The sequence below is a fragment of the Paroedura picta genome, chromosome 4 (assembly GCF_049243985.1).
Source record: "Paroedura picta isolate Pp20150507F chromosome 4, Ppicta_v3.0, whole genome shotgun sequence".
NCBI lineage: Eukaryota > Metazoa > Chordata > Lepidosauria > Squamata > Gekkonidae > Paroedura > Paroedura picta.
In genome coordinates, this window is record NC_135372.1 from 47,259,215 (window position 1) to 47,277,429 (window position 18,215).

General features: G+C 42.1%; 1 long non-coding RNA gene across 2 annotated transcripts in view; it reads left to right on the plus strand.

Moving 5' to 3' along the window:
* The window catches only part of LOC143836777 (uncharacterized), a 690,947-nt gene that overhangs the window by 657,881 nt on the left and 14,851 nt on the right, over positions 1 to 18,215 (plus strand). The window lies entirely within an intron of this gene.

Here is an 18,215-nt window from a genome sequence, read left to right on the forward strand (position 1 = left end):
GCATTAAGAAGCAGGCAACATCAAACAGTAGTACACTACATACATTTGCTCTGCACACTGAGCTCTCTGCTCCGGGAACCAAGGTGAACCATTGTGATGTTCACAGATCCACTGGGGCTCTCCTTAATCCAATGTGACAGCCAAAGTACAACCATAGCTTCCCCGCTGCTGTTTCCTGGCACACTGTCATCTCAATTGGGTTTTTTTCTTTTTTTCTTTTTTGAATCACTGTTCTTTTGGCATCTAAACTGAAAAGGTTGCCTATCACTGGTTTAGCATATCTATCAAGGACTGAAGAGACCTTGATTCAAGCCCCCATTCATCCATGTAGTTCATTGGTTGTTCTTGCTATCTTTTGGTATAAACTATTCATAAGGATGCTGGGGCATGGGGGAGCTATATACTTCTGGAGCGCCTTGGAGACAAGGGCAGGATAAAAATAATATAGATTAATAATGAACAAGACAGGTACTTTCACCCAGCAATAAAAAATTTATACATGTATGCATGCAGGCTTGTACCTGACCAAATGTATCCACTGATCAAACAGTTTCCATCAGAAGAGCATGACTTCCTTACCCATCCCACCTGATGATGTCCAAAGTGTCTCCTCAAATGCTGTTCGTAGGGGACTGGGAAGGTCTGCAGTAGGAGGGGGATCCGTAAAAATTATTATTATTATTTATTCAATTTGTATCCCGCCACTCCTGGTGACCCGGCTCTTATTGGGTAACAACATAAAACCCCACAACTATAAAATCCCATTAAAACTCCCAATAGAAATGCCCCCCCTCATTTCACCTGTGGAAATGTTAAGTGGGATCCAAGCAAAATATAATAGCCATAGATTCCATACATATTGTGGGAAGTCAGGAGAGAATAGGAAAATCTATGATATAAATGATGGGTCTTCATAGGTCTTGTAATGGACAGTTACAATTTTAGTCAGGGCAGCAAAAGAAGAGGGGAAATAGTACAATCTGTTTTTGAGTGGTACAAGCCTGTAGGTCTTCTTTTCTGTGATGTTCCCTTTTGCTTCAAGTCAAGAATTTATATAGGATTGCACTCTTAGGTTCACACAGCACATGTAGGTATGTTCCAAACACTGTCTATTTTAATTAATAAAAAGATTCAGGAGTGGGAGCAGCTGGTTTTAGGACTGCTCATGCAGTCTACAGTTCTGACAAATAGACCTAACAAAGGAGAGATGCCATCGCATGAGTACCAGCTTGGTGTTGTAGTTAAGAAAAATGGCCTCTAATCTGGGGAACCAGGTTTGAATTCCCCACTCCTCCCCATGCAGCCAGCTGGATTACCTTGAGCCAGTCATGGTTCTCTGTGACAAATCAAGGCCATACATTTTGTTATATGTTGTATTCAGACGTGAGTCTTCAGTTCCTACACATGTAGCATTTCCACTTAGCTAGGACGGGCATTGTGATATGATGTGGTGTACTGGTTAAGAGCAGTAGTTTCTAATCTGCTGGGATGCGTGTCCTTGAGCTTGTCACAGCCCTGATAGTGCTGTTCTGACCAAGCAGTCCTGTCAGAGCTCTCTCAGCCTCATTTACCTCACCCTTCTGCCCTTCTTCTTCCACCATGACTGAAAGTGACATCATATTGTTGGCAACACTAGCATTCATTCAAATCTCTCTAGTCAAAGCATAGAGTTTGAGCCAGATACTCCAGTGTTGCTTCAGCATAATTGCATGGCCAATGAGTCTGTCCTCCCCACTGGTCAATCTCCTGACAGTTGCCAGCCTCGTACTGGCAACTCTAATAGAAAGGTAGGTTAGAAATTAAATTTAGAAGAAGAGTTTGTTCTTATATGCCGCTTTTTCCTACCTGAAGGAGGTTCAAAGTGGCTTACAGTTGCCTTCCCATTCCTCTCCCCACAACAGACACCTTGTGAGGTGGGTGAGGCTGAGAGAGCCCTGATATCACTGCTTGGTTAGAACAGCTTTATCAGCGCTGTGGCGAGCCCAAGGCCACCCAGCTGGTTGCATGTGGGGAAGCGCAGAATCGAATCTGGCATGCCAAATTAGAAGTCCGCACTCCTGACCACTACACCAAACTGGAGCAAAGCTGACCTAGAACAGCTGTTCAAATCCTGGTACCAGACTACAGAGATGGGGGTGATGGGAGTAATATTTGTATTAAAATAATTTTGATATCTAGTCACCGTAATCTAGAAATTCACCACTTTCACCTACGAGACTGGTCTTTGCTGTGAAACTGGAGATCTTGGAAGGAACAGTTTATTTAGAAGTAAGATCCCAAGTTTAAAAAGCTTGAGTAATTCTATTTATATATCCTAATGCTTCCAGCTATTCTCTACAAAGGTGGCACACTTGCTCAAAACAACACATCTGATTCAGTACTAGATTCAGTGCATGCACATGGTAATTTGATGGACATTCCCTTGGATGTTCAAAGAATCCAATCACCATTTTCATCATGGAGAGCATGATGGATATCTTGGGAGTTTCTAGTGAGAAAATCTAGATGCATATGCTATTCACAAGCTTCTGCTTAGTTAGTGCAATTTAATTTACATGTTGTCTCGCAGCCAGTAGGTTTAAAACAAAGAATATGGTTAAAACAAACAAAGCCCTGATGTTCATAGCTGCTTCTGGGATCGGAACCATATTACCAGCTATCTGGTTAGAAGGAAATGCCACCTGGTGGATTGCAGTGGACTGCCCCTCAATTTGATGATGGATAGTCCTGTCATTCATTGGCATTGAGTCATAATTTTTGAAGAGCATCAGAGAATGTTGCCAGAACTTGATCAGGTAATTGCTTTTCACTTTTTTTTTAAATTTCCTTCAGTCAGGAGCTACTCTCTTTATAACCAATCCAAGCTCTGGTGTGGGGGTGAGACTGCGCTGAGTGAAATCTCCCTAGACATACAATGGCGATCATGACTTTTCACCCCAACCAGAGGCAGCTGAGCACTGCACAACTGCGGTTTGATTGATCACCCTCTGAGTAGCGTGTTTTTTGCAATGGATGTGGGCCCCATATGGGGGGTGCCCAGGAAGTGGAGCTGAGTAATGTTGACTTGTGAATTTGCAGGGCTCCAGACTGGACCTCGGGGTGTGAGGGAATGGGCCCTGATCTGGGGCTCCAGTGGAGGACAAGAGGGTTCTCCCGGGCCACCAGCAACGGGCACTGCTGTAGTGGCTGTGACGGCCCCACCCTCAATGGCCCAAGAGGGCCCAGTGACTGTGGTGAATTGTTAACAATTTTGGACCATGGTTAGGATGAACCAGAAACTCGAGAAGGTGGTGTCACTTATCTCCATCATAGAGGAGTTTTGTTCCCATCAAAAGGCTAGTTCTCCTCCTCCCGCTCCTTTCCTGAAGGAGACATTTAGAGAACGCTTACACCAGGGGTAGTCAAACTACGGCCCTCCAGATGTCCATGGACTACAATTCCTAGAAGCTCCTGCCAGCAAATGCTGGCAGGGGCTCATGGGAATTGTAGTCCATAGACATCTGGAGGGCCGCAGTTTGACTACCTCTGGCTTACACAGTACCCCTGCTTGGGAATAAGGGGGTAGAATTGAACCAGATCAGGCAGTGCAGCACAAAGTGATATCAGGAGCAGTTGTCGACTGACTTTCCACAAAAGGGGACAGTGGACATCAGTGGGGCTGATTCCTGAGCAACTCATGAGGTGGGGGTGTCCACATACAATGGGTGGTCCCTTAGCCCGTCGGACCAATTATTGGGGCTTCCCCCTTTCCGAGTCAATAATATACCCCCTACACTAGTGGGTTTGGTCTGAGCATGGACTCCCAGGCAAGAGGACTTTGGAATACAACCATGCTGTTGCCTGCTGCTCTCTGTCCAGAGAGAGCCCCACAACTGTCCTTGTATGACGAGCCTAATAAAAGTACCTGCAGTGGACTACTGCCAGGCATGACGAGTGCCCCAGCTCCTCCTGCAATGTCGTTTCTAGCAGACACCTCCAGGGGGTTCATGCATGAACAGCCCGCTGGGCAGGTTCCATGGTACCTTCTGGGCTCTACCCCAGAGAGGCATACAATCCGCTGCTCGGAGCTGGTGTGCAGGGATTTATGGACCTTGGACTGTGAGGATTGAACCTAAATGACGATGAAACTGATCACACCGTGAACAGCAGATGGCTGAATTCCATCATGTAAGAAAGAGAATGGATAGGAGAATGTACTTGATAAGCAGGAGCCAACACAATCATGAAGGAGCCGTAAGCTAGTTATGGGAATTTGTCCTTTCCTTGTTATTTTCCAGTACTTAAACAGGGACTGTTGTCTGTCATTATCTTGTAACACAGTTTTTCTCAAATGCCATCCCTGCTACACTAGCTGCAGGGGACCATTCAGTCTTAGCATTTTTTTTTTAAACAGTGATAGCTAGTAGTGGCTAAAAAGCCTAGTTATGTTTCTACCCCAAAGGAAAGATATGCTTTAATTCCATTTAAAGGATAGCTTTTCTAACCTTCGAAGTTTAAGATATTTGAACGTGAAAGCAGATTGCTGTGTGAGAACCTCATAATTTGGAATAAGACCCCAGATTCATGAACTCAGCATAATTGTTGTCTAAATTATATCCTTGTTAGAATAAAATTCACTGACCATAGATGATGGGTACTTGTTTTAGTCTACCCTGATTTTATTTGGGTCACTGGACTGGCATAAGAAACCCAGCTTTTAGTGAATTCATATAAAACTCATTTGATGTTTACTCAAAAAACACTTCAATAAGATTTCAGGAATGCTGGATGAAATTCTTCCAGCCCAAGGACTCTGCTTCATTTTAATACCAGTTCATTACTCTCATGTAACCCTTGGGGCATCAGCAGCGCTGGTAAAGGCATCCAGCTGCTGGCAACTTGATGTCTTTTGCTTGAGGGTGGTTTAACTGAGGGCACCCATGGCTAGCAACCAAACTTCCCTTAATGATCCTGTGTCCAAGGGAAGCAAACATAGCTTGTTAACAATACATAATTAAACATCATTAAGTGGAGCATTTGACAGCAAAGTCCTCTCCTTCAATCAATTTATTCACTTGGCTGGATTTAATCTTCTTCCACTTCCCATTCTTTCAGCTCCAGTTAATTAATGTGTGGCACACCATGTACTTTCAACCTGGGAGCTGTCAGACTAAGCTGTTTACTATTGTTCGTGCAGAACATTTGCCTTTAAGGGGAAGAAAAGTTGAGGATGACCTAATATACCTACTTCTGCCTAGAATACAGATGAACCAGATGCAAGGGAAAGCCTCAGTTCAATCAGATTATACTCATTTGATCTGACAGAGGAATCTTAAGGCTGGTTTCCATGTGTATATTTCCTGTATTTCAAAAATCCTTGGCCATGGTGGACACGACTTGTCTGTGCTGGACAACTGAAGATGATCAGTGGGTGGTTACTTGCAACATGGATGTAGGATGTCTCTTTAAATTGGTGGTTCCCCATAACACTTTCCACTACATGGTGGTTCAAAAAGAAATGTTAAAAAATTCTTAGGAGGATTTTCCATCACTAAGTGACTCATCTACCAAGTGATTTGTCTACAGGTTGACAATAGAGAGCTTTGATATTCAGGGCAAGGTTTGGATATTGAAATACTACAATAAAACACTTGGTTTCCTATTTGATTTGAGAAAACCATCAGACCCTGCTAGCTGGGCAAAATGAAAGTGGCATAGTAAGGTGGTAGGGTTGCCATATTTCAGTCCCCCATTGTCACGAACCCAGGATGCATTTCCAAAGGATACAACATGAGCTGAGACATTTCTTGCAAAAGTCCAAAAGCTGTTTAAAGTCCACCGAGAGCACTACAGGTCACTTCACATTAGCAAAGCATTCCTAAGAATGAGTTATTAAGGAAAACCTAAGTTTCATAATAGATAATCCTTTTTTGCCCCTATTCACACATTTTGTTGTTGTTATGTGCGAAGTCGTGTCCGACCCATCGCGACCCCATGGACAATGATCCTCCAGGCCTTCCTGTCCTCCACCATTCCTCGGAGTCCATTTAAGTTTGCACCTAATTCACACATTTAGCATGCCAAAATACTTTCCCCCAGAAAACAAGTCCTTATCTTCAAAGTGAAGTAAGAGCAGACAGTTTACACCCCAATGCCAATGAGCTGCTATGGCTATTTATCCTTCAGACAAAACAGAGAAGCAGAAACAGATAACATTACAAAAGATCAGAACAACCTGAGAACCAAAAACAGGGGCAGGGATGGAGGAATGGCTGACAGCCACTGGAAAAACAAAGTAAGGGCCTCCAGAAGAAGCAGGCATGTAACCCAAAGAGAAGTGCTATATAACAGTGGTCCACAAGCTTCCGCTTGCTGCAGACCGCTGCGGCATAGTGGGCGAAGAGGGCGGCCCGGGGGCCTGCGCACGCACGGCAGCCCCAGCGCAAACGCGCATGCGTGGACTGCTGCGCACGCGCGTTTGCGCCTGGCAGTCCACGCATGCGCGTTTGCGCCGCCGCCATGCTGGCGGCCGCGGCTTCCCCTCCCGGCCCCTCCAATTAGCTAAAGCGGCCGATTAGCTTGCGGCTCGGCAAGCTTTTCTTCCCTCCCCTCCCGAAGCGAGAAGCTTGCCGGGCCGTGAGCTAATCGGCCGCTTTGCTAGCGGCCTGGTGAGCTTCTTGGTTCGGGGGGGGAGGGAAGAAGGAGCCGCAGCCCGGCCCCAAGGCCTTCGCGGCCTGGCACCGGGCCGCGGCCCGAGGGTTGAGGACCACTGCTATATAACACCCATATCTGGGTGGACTAATGCAAATTATGCAAATTATTCATACTAACAGTTGCTTAGATAGAAAGTATCAGACTTTGAATATGTGAAATATTAATGACAGAAATTGATTCTTTAAACATTTACTGAGTGTATTCTACACCACTGAATAGTACGCAAGTTCCTACTAGGCATTAGATATCACAAATTCCAGTATGCTTTATAGTTGGCATCATTTATATTCTGAAGGTATACTGATCTCTGAAAATAACAGCAACAAAAGACTGATTTAAAATACAGTAATTGTTGCCACACAAAAAATATTCCTCCCACAAACAGAACTCAAGACCACCCTGTTCTTCACAGGAATACCTTTTAAAGTTTTGTACACGCATTCTGAAGCTTTCAGTATGCCAAAAAACAAACACAATGTATATCCCCCCCCAAAAAAAACCCCCCAGATATATTGTCACTCAAGTTTTTGTATTTTCTGAACACGTCTGATAGACAGAATGATGAATAGCAGCGTACTTAACCTTAGCTTGATTATGAGATTTTCCAGATTAACCTTCTTGACTGATTCCTTCATTGACCTGTTGTCTTTTGCTGCACCAGTCATATTATGTTGAAGATGACACATTTTGTAGTATTGTTGGCATTTTAATAGTATAATCATAATACAATCAGCTGCATAGTTATAGTGCAAAAGGAGTAGAATTAGTCCTTGTAACGTATTTTATTCATTTGTTCATTGAGCAGTCATAAGGGAAACAAAATGTTCAACTTTAGCATTAGTCCTGGGAATGGCAAAATAATACTGAACTATTTTTTTAGGAGTTCACTGGATTGCTCTAGATTAACACAGAGCTTGAAAAACTTCACCTGGTTTTCATGTGCCATTCACTGCTTTTCATTCACAAGTTTGGCTTGTAAGCAGTTTCTCAAAAGAACACACTAGTTGACCAAAACAATGTCATTAACTGTTGTATCAGATCTCTGAGATACAAATTCACAGATTATCTGCATATCTTTCCAATTTGGAACTGTGTTCTGACTCATCCCAAAAAAATGTTCTGTTATTAATACAGGCAGATTAATCCAAGTGATTAGTACAGTTTTCATAGACCTGGCCCCTTTCTGCCTTAAAGTAATTTATGTTCGTCTCAGATTTATTTGAGTTCCTTAAAACTTGCTTCATGTCCAAGATGAAAAAAGATGAACTCTCATTTCTTTTAGAACATTGGTTAATTCCACAACTCAAACTTTCCCACATCTTTAGCGTGTTATTCTGGAATGCATCCATTTGAAAGTGTAGAAACCCATTTGAAAGGGTGGAAGCATAACTATGCAGTGCCCAGTGGTTACACCAAAATGTCCTTTAGAGCAGTGGTCCACAACCCTTTTATCACCGGGGACCGGTCAACACTTGACAATTTTACTGAGGCCTGGGGGAAGGGTAGTCTTTTCTAAGGGACGTCGCCGCGGCCTGAGCCCCTGCTCCACTTGCTTTCCTGCCAGCGCCCCTGACTTCCTGCCGCCCGCTGGGTGGCGCTGCCAGCAGCAGCTGCACAGTGCCACACCGAGGGGGAGCCCCAGCCATGGCGGCCTCTGGAGAGCACCAAAGGTAACCTGGCGGCAGAGTGGCAGGGCAGCCCCTGAGGCAGCAGCCGGGGAGGAGGAGGAGGAGGAGGAGGAGCCGCAGCCCGGTCCATGGACTGATCCATGGACCGGTACCGGTCACCAACCCGGGGGTTGGGGACAGCTGCTTTAGAGTATAGTTGAGACAGAAAGTAGGATTTTAACCCATTAAATATTAGCAAAACTCTTTCTATAGCTGGAAAGAGCATTAATCGTCTAGTTTTAGAATGGCTTAAAACAGGCTCTCTCTTTTCTGAAACCCTGGGGTTTCTTGATGGCCCTGGAATGGTTTCCCAAATGGATGGGAATTAATTACTTTAATATATATTTTAAAAAATTGGTAAACATTTATCTGGTTTTATGACCATATATGTTTGTGTTGACCCCCCCCCCAATGGCCCATGATGGGTCTGGAGGGGGTCGGAAGTGGAGGGACCCCAGGAGAGCGTGTACATAGCTATGCTTCCCAACCATATTCTGCACAGTCATGCCACTTCTGGGGTTTCTCAGAGCCTGAGGAATGATACCCAAAAGAAAATAAAGTTGAAAAAGGCTTGCTTAAAAGATTACAGTATGCAATATTAACAATTTCACTGAATTCCTTTACACTTGAACTGTGTATATACTAAAATAACTGTAAACACTGAATATCAAATTTGAGGCAGTCTGCTGCAGTCCGAACTGTATTGTACGGAATATGTGCGGGTCAAAGAATGCCAAGCAAAGTAGGAATCTTGTGATGCTTCAGCTTTGTAAAAACACTGTTCCTCTCCCTTCTATGGACTCTCCCAAATTTGTGTTGGTGTTGTCTCCTGCACATGCTATTACTTTTGAACTTAAGCCATTTTTTCCCTGCATTTGAAACAATATATTAGAAAACTTTCTCTGAGAATTCATGTTTAAGTTCTTCCAGCTCCAAAACCCTTCGTTTTAACACCTTACTTTACATTAAAAAACATTGTATCCCTATGGAGTTTGTGATATTTGTGGTTGCAGGCATCAAGGGAAAGGCCTACAAAGAATAATTTTTCTAAATTCTTTTTTTTTTTTTTACTATATCTAGATTATGGGGAGCCAAAACATTACAGTCATTGGCTTCTGCTTTAATTTTTCAACTGCCAAACATACAAGCCATTGTTGAACCATCAAATTGGTGATGCTTGACAATATGAAATACTAGGGTTGCCTCCGCTGCTGCGACTTTCTTTGCCACTGGTCTTTTACAGATGGGAGCCGGGAGCCTGATCTAAAAGCAGAATATAGTGGTGAGCTGCAATAAGAAGCTTTTAAAAGTACCTGAAGAGCCTCTTGTGGCGCAGAGTGGTAAGGCAGCCGCCTGAAAGCTTTGCCCATGAGGTTGGGAGTTCAATCCCAGCAGCCGGCTCAAGGTTGACTCAGCCTTCCATCCTTCCGAGGTCAGTAAAATGAGTACACAGCTTGCTGGGGGGTAAACGGTAATAACTGGGGAAGGCACTGGCGAACCACCCCGTATTGAGTCTGCCATGAAAACGCTAGAGGGCGTCACCCCAAGGGTCAGACATGACTCGGTGCTTGCACAGGGGATACCTTTACCTTTACCTTAAAAGTACCTGTTTTGTTTCTAGCTACCAGGGCGAAAAGGACGTTGTTCTAGAGGGACAGAAGTGAATGGCAGCTATTCACTTACATGGGAGAAAGTAAAAACATGGTGACATTGTTCAGAATTAAACCCATCCTCAAAAGATCCCAGCCACTGAGAACCAAACTCATTCTTCTCTACAGAAATAGTTTCACAGGGTAGCCATTGGGCTGCACTAGAATCACTAGATTAGAGTTCAGAAGTCCATTACAGACCAACAAGAGTCAAAGCTCTCTGGTATCTGACAAAAGAAGTTTTGACTCTCAAAAGTTCACCCCCTCCCCAATCATGTGAATCTCTAAGATGGTACTGGACTTCAGTCTAGTTGTCCTCACTACAAAATATCATCTGTTCTTCATTGTTCTTGTTTCTCAGTCACTTGAGGGTGTGACAGAATCCTGGGAATTGGCTGTTATATATCTGTGTGGAGTAGGAATGTGCTTGCTATTATTAAACTGCTTTGATTCTCCATGACTTTTATTCCCCATGAAAAGAACTCCAAGAAAGGAAGAGTGACTTCTCCACTGTTAGAGAAAGGGGAGGGAGAAACAGGATACATCAAAAAAGACAAAAAACGACATATGTAGATCTTAAAAATAAGAAAATCCCAGTTTGCTACACAGGATTCTAGGGCCGTAATGCCTTTCGTTAGACATTTTCAGAGCTTGAGGGTGCACCTCTCATCTTGTGATGTATACAGCTGGAATCACCATAAAGCCTCAACCTACCTTTTCCAAAGCAGCACAACAAGCTTGCAAAGAAAATGGGAGACTAGAAAGGAAAGGGGGAGACTTTTGATACACCTACACTAAAACAACTATTCAGGCAAGACTTCTAAAAATAGCTGTTGAAGAGCAATGCTTAAGAAAAGAGCAAGAGTTCTGTTTCAGGCACACAGCCTAAATAATCAATTATGAATTAATCAATCACAACAAAGGAAAATAATCATGATTCTTTTTCTAATAAATTATAAGAAGTTTTGAATTAAAATGTGTAAGGCTTAGTTTTACAAATAATGCCCAATGGGTTCCTAAAATTGTCACCTCCCAAAAATTGGGGCAGCCTGCTGGGGGCTGGCTGCCTGGTGTCCAGCCGATTGCTAAGCTTGGATCCACTCAAGCCGCGCCACGCTCACTTAGGTTAATAAAGTTGTGACCAAGTTTTGCCACAAAGATGTTTGTAGCCAGAGTCCTCTGTTGAGTGCAGGAAAATGCCCCCGTTCCAGGCAATCGTAGCAGGAGCTCCCCATGTATACAGAAGAGGGAAGATGACATGACAAAGGTCTAGTGACTTCTCCAATACTGAACCACTGGTTTGTCATACAAAGCTTCCTTCACCTCACAGCTTTTGACTAGTTGCAGCAGGGCTGTTTTATCAGAAATTTACTAATTAAAGCCTGACTTATATATACTGCAAGTGTCTAAACAAAACTATTTCCATTGTTCTGGTACAAGCCAGAACTTGATCTGATGGTCATTCTGGAAGATTGACTTGCACTGATGGGAGAGGGAGGAGAAGGTGAGTTTGTCCATTTCCTGTCTCCATACTGCAGCCCCTGAGCTGTTTTGTTATTAAACCTTCCATGTCCTGCAACCCTTTCAGGATCGGATTGGGTGCCTGTGTGTGTGTGTGAATGGGACTGCTAAAGGGAGGGGAATGCAACAAAGTTCCATATCTTTGGTTGACAGTAGTTAGGATTGAACAGTATTGTTAGATTCAACAGTATTGTTAGAGTTAGATTAATACTTTTCTTGTTAATTCTTCATTTTATGTACTGCATTTTTGGTATGTGATTTGCAGCTTTGTAAACAATGATAAATATTTGATCAAGTGGAGAGTAAATTACTTGTTTCAAACCCTTAGGATGGGGAAGAAAGATTATTAATAGATAAAGTGCACAATCCAGCCTAATTAAATTAGATATAAACAGTAGCATCCTAAACAGAGTTACCCCCTTCTACATTCATTTACTTCAATGGCATTAGAAGGGGACACCTGTATTTTGAAAGGCACTGTTATTTTCCCATGGAAATTAATAAGTATGATCCAACTAAATAATTTTTGAGTTCCATCCGCATTCTGAAGTCTTTGTGTTGAAATCAATGCAGTTTAAAATGCAGTGGGAATGATCAAAGTTGTTTTCTCAACAGGTTGGTTAAAGACACAACTAACAAGTGCTAGTGTGTGACTCCTCATAGTCCCAGCATAACCAGTCACCTTAACTAGGCTGCCAGCCAGGGACCAAGGGACTAAGTCTTCAGCCCTCCTAAGTCTAGATCCAAAAGTCATCCCTGCAAAATGGGACACTTGCAAGTTGTCCTTCAAAAACAATTACTCTGGTAGCTGTAGGCAATAGGACTCAAGTACTGGATTCAGACTGAAGCTCTAATCCTAGAAATATAATTACGTAATAAGGTTTATTAAAGGACTGTGCAGAGTAATACAGTATAAGAACAGTGAACAGCAAGGATGAAATAATATAGCTAAAGATCTAACCTAAGGTACTTTTACAAACATTGGTTCTCTAATCCAGATGTGACTGACCAGCCTGAGTCCAAAGGGATTTTCAAAGTTTAAAGCAGGCATTCCAGCCAGCAAAACCCAACTGGTCTAGAATCAGGGCCATTCCGCACAACTGTCTATGTAGCCAAATGTAAGCACTATCAAAAGCACTGCAATTAATAGCGGCAGGTCTTGATAATGCACACAGCCGTTCCTACTGGAAAAAAGGCTCTCCCACTAGTCCTGTTTTCGTTACCCACAAGTTTCCAGTCTTGCCGGAATCACAACAAAAGAGGTGATATTTTTCCATGTTTTTTCCCGCCCCCCCCGGCCGTCAATCAAACAGAACAGCCAATGAAATGTTGTGTTCATGCTCCCGAAAAGCCCTTTTCTCTTTAAAAATTGTTTAAAAAAAAAACGAAAACACCAGTAGCAACGAATATTTGTTCATTTGATGTCTCAGAAAGACCTTTTTCGCTGGCGTAGGAGCTGGCGATTAATCGTTTACACACTTTTCAAGTAAAAAAAGTCCCCCCCCCCCCAAGGGTGCAATTTCTGGCTGAAATTACAGGCAGTGTCAAACAGGGGGCTGTATTGTGCTCAGAAACTTTGAAGACAATTGCAGAAGGGGGCTTTGTTTTACTGTGAAGCACTTCTGAATTGCTTGTGGAGGGACTTCAGTCAAAGAAGCCTCGCTTATTCGTTGCTTTCGCTGGTTTAAGGGGGGAAAATGTCAGTCGCATCTCCGGAAGCTTGGGGGCGAATGCTAGGGAGGCACATTCTTTCTACCAGTATGTTGAAAACGCACATGTCTTTTCCAGATGTGTTGCAGGTTGTTCTCAGGAGTGAAGCGGTTATTTTAGGGGGAATCCACTTTTGATGATTCCCTGAAAAGCGCTACATCGAAGCGCTTTTTGCGGGAGTGATCTCTGAAACTGCAGTCAGCATGACCTTGAGTTATCAAAGAAAGCAACATTTATGAATTTATAGGCCTCAAGCCTGAACTAATGTTTCTGAAAGACTAAGAGACTGGACTCTTGAAGCCAGTCTCTTGACAGGATTTGGTTTTGCCCTGCAGGATTTAACACTGGCCAGATCATGCCTTAAATCAATAAATATATATATTTCCAAGAGGTATTTATGCTTAGCCAGTGTAGGATGTTTGATATTTTGGACAACATTCCAAATCATTGTAATGCTTGGCATGTTTTCCACATTGGTACTGATTGCTTTTTTCCCCCTTTCCCATTTTGCATCACAGAACAAGCAATCCAGTTTAGATTATGTGCTTTTGATAGAATTCCTAGAATCACATCCTTCCAATTGCTTTTAATAGCAGTTTCCCCTCAGGAGTTCAGTTGTGCAGTATGCTTCGGAAACCGCATGGCATTCTGCAGAAACTTGTTTATTCATATGGCAATAATGCAAACACGTTTTATTGTCAAGCACTGAATAAAATTCAGATGCGGTACCTCTGCAAATTCCCTTTTTGTGCAGGGAATGGAAATGTGTCTTGCTGAAAGATCATGACTCACTGGAAGTGGTAATTATGCTCCTTCTGACAACTTAGCGTTAAAAATATGCTCTGCTTCCAAAATGTACATAATTTTCATTTTTCCCTCTCATTGTTGGGAACAGAATCTTTCAATTCATGCAAAGGAAGTGATGAAATCGGGCATCTGCTGAATTTGCAAATGCTGAGAAAATGCATTAAGCTGCTTCTTTTCCATTGACCAGAGTACATTTATACAGATAACAACTATCACATTCAGGCTGCACATTTTGAAAGAACCTATTTCATTTATTATTGCTTTTCCTCATATCGTTGCAATGCAGTACATCAGTTTTTAGAATGATGTGACACAATATACACATTTCTGCATCTTGTCGGAATTTTTGCAGATCCATTAAGAAAGGTCATGGGGGAAAAATCCACGTTTAACTGGATTCATTGGTTTTTCACTACTCACTTTGCTTAGGTGATTTGCAGAACGTAATACTTCTCAATCTCTTCCTATTCCATTCTTCGGTTAGCTGTAATGTCAAAAATCTTTAGTCTTCTGATGTAGCAATTTCAACCTGGAAAGTACTTTTGGTTAATGAAGCGAAGGGATTTGGTAACATTAATGTTGTTTCCAATAGATTTGGGAGATAACTTTTCTGTAGCCAACATGATTTCATCTAGATAGATCTGCATGACTCTCTGTCGTATTGGAGGATTACAGATAGGTCAATTGAGGCCGAAACATCTGGACGCATCTGAGCAGAAAAGGATATATTCAGCCTGAAACACATACTGCTGCTTCTATCTCTGCCTTTTCCCTTAGATCTGTACCAGTTTCTCCTAGTTCTTGATCTCAATAGCTACATGTTCTTACTGCTGTGTTTCAAAGTGGGGATTTCAAAGAAATGAACAGAAATGTAGTTTGTTAGTAACATAAAAATATGCAAGGTGGACAACTAAAGGTGCTTTTTGGGAGATGCGCTAATTATTTCACAACAATTTATGTAAAAACATGAGAAAAATAATGACCACTGCAATAACCAGACATGTCACAATAATAATTGACAATGAAGAGATGAAATGCCTTCAAGAATTCATTTTTCTTGAATCACAAATTAATGTGAGTAGTGATTGCAATATGGAAATAAAACATCAAATTGCTCTGGATTGCTCAGCAATGATGAACTTGAACCGAACATGAAAAAGCAAGGACATAAACCTGACTACCAAATTTAGATTAGTTCGATCTATTGTACTTCCAATAGCCACTTAAGCCTGTGAAAGTTGGATGATGAAAAAATAGGAAAAGAGGAGAATCTATTTGTTTAAACTCTGGTGTTGGATAAGGCTTCTGTGGGTACTATGGATGACAAAAGTCATGAATAAGGAAATATTACAGTGCATAAAGGCTGATCTATCACTGGTACGTGAAATCACAAAACTCTGGCTCACTTACTATGGCCATATCATGTGATCCAACTCAATGGAGAAAGCAAATATGCTAGGATTGGTGAATGGAAAAAGGAAACCAGGTTGACAAAAAACATGGTGATTAGATACGATCAAAATGAACACCAGCTAGAACATTACACAACTAAAAGAAGTGGTACAAGATCGGAAATCATGGAGGCAGTTGTGCCATAGGATCGCCAAGAACTGGAATTGACTGGATGGCTGATATCATCATCATCCTTTCTCCTTTGCAGAACTTGCAATATATATTTTTTAAATTTTGGAAGCTCTTAGAGAGCCAGTTTGGTGTAGTGGTTAGGAGTGCGGACTTCTAATCTGGCATGCCGGGTTCAATTCTGCACTCCTCCACATGCAACCAGCTGGGTGACCTTGGGCTCACCACAGCCCTGATAAAACTGTTCTGACCGGGCAGTGATATCAGGGCTCTCTCAGCCTCACCCACCCCACAGGGTGTCTGTTGTGGGGAGAGGAATGGGAAGGCGACTATAAGCCGCTTTGAGCCTCCTTCGGGTAGGGAAAAGCTGCATATAAGAACCAACTCTTCTTCTTCTTACCTGCTTCTAATATAGACCTTCCTTAAATTAAAAAGTCCATTAACTTATTTCTTCCTCATTTTAAGCATTCTAATCTGTAATCCTTCATGAATCTATCTAATCCCCTTTGAAGCTATCTAGGCTGGTGGCCATCAGTATATCCCTGGGTACTGAATCCCACTTTTTTTCTGTCCTGAATTGATTGCCCACTAATTAGAGGGTGTTCCCAAGTGCTGCTATTATTGGAGAGCGAGAAAGTTTTCTTTATCCACTTTCTCCAGTACATGTATAATCATCTATCATGTTAATCTTTAGTCACCTAAGCCCCAGATTCTTTAGCTTTTCCTTAGAGACATCGGTGACCTGGTATACATTATATACTTGGACTTCCAAAAGGTTTTTGACAAACTGCCTCATCAAAGACTCCCGAGTAAACTTAGTAGTCATGGGAGAAAAGGACAGGTTCTGGTAAATGACAGGAAGCAAAGAATAGGAATAAATGGACAGTTCTCATAATGGAAAGAAGTAAGCAAGTGGGGTCTCACAAGGATTGGTATTGGGGGCAGTATTGTTTAATGTTTTTCATAAATGATCTGAAACTCGGGGTGAGTAGTATTGTGGCCAAGTTTGCAGAAGAGACAAAAGTATTTAGGATGGTGAAAACCAAGTATGTCTGTTAAGAGCTCCATAAGGGCCTCCACAATGTGGCAAATTAAGTTCAGTGCTGACAAGTGTAAGGTGATGCACATGGGAACAAAAAACCCTGTTTCAAGTATAAACTAATGAGGTGTGAACTTGCTAGGATTGAAAAGGAATAAGGATATTGGGTAATTGTTAACCCAGTGTGCTGCCACAGTGAAACAGGCAAACTCTATGTTAGGGACTATTAGGAAAGGGATTGCGAATAAAATGGCCAGTACTGCAAATACCCTGCATATATCGATAGTGTGGTCTCCTTTGAAATATTGTTCTGGTCACCATGTCTCCAAAAAGTCATTGCAGAGCTAGAGAAAGTACAGAGGAGGGCAACAAAGACTATTAGAGGATTACAGCACCTTCCCTGTGAGGAAAGGGTAAAAACTCTGGGTCTTTTCAGTTAAGAAAACAGTCAATTAAGGGCGGACATGATAGAGGTTTATAAAACACTGCATGGGGTGCAAAGTGATGACAAAGTGAATCTTTTATCTCTCCTCCCATATACTAGAATTCAATGAAGCTGATAGGCAGTAGGCTCAGGGTGGATTAAGGGAAGTAGTATTTACACAGAGATGTGGAATTTCCTGCCCAAGGATATAATGATGGTCACAGGAATAAACAGCTTTAAAAGAGGATTCGATAGGTTCATGGAGGATAAATCTATCAATTGCTACTTGTCATGGGGACTGAAAGGAACCTCCACTTTCAGAGGCACTAAACCTCTGAATCCCTGAGCTAGGAGGCATCATTAGGGGAAAGCCTTGTCCTATAAGTCCTTTTGTTGGCCCTCCAGTAAGGTGACCAGATTTTAACATTGGTAAAGCGGGACACCATTGACGGGGGGGGGGGGTTCTTGATTAAAATTTTGGTCTGTATGGAGCAACAAAAATTTTCATGGAATGCATAGAACACAAAAATAGTTTCATAAAATATATTTTTAATTTCAACATAAGTAAAATTTGCCAGGTGCCCCCAGATGTCCCTCCAAAAGTGGGACAATCTGGTCACCTTACCCTCCTACTGTGGTTGGCTACTGTGTGAGAAAGGATCCTGGACCATTGGTGGACCATTGTTTTTATTCCACAGGGCTCTTCTTATGTTCCTGTTCTAATACTTTAACACCCTTTACTTAGAATAAAACTATTGCGGGGAGTAATCCAAATCTCAAGCATTTGCTGTTATTGTCCAATAATAGAAACCTGCTCGTTAATTGAAGCATCCAACTAAAATTATTAAGTGAACTTTTCCAAGAGATCTAGCAGTGAGTTTGCTGATCCTGTATGTTTTAATTCTTGGGCATGTTCCATATGAGTGCTTTTAAATTGGTAAATTGTGTGTTTAAATTTATTTTAATTTTGCTGAAGTATGGCTTTGCAACTTGGTTGCTACATTATGGGTTGCCTCAAATCTCAGGAGATCAAGCAGGTTAGAAATGTTTAAAGTAAGTGAGTAGGTATATAAATGTAATTTACCGTAATCCACTTAAGAATGATGGCAGGAAGCTATGAGCAA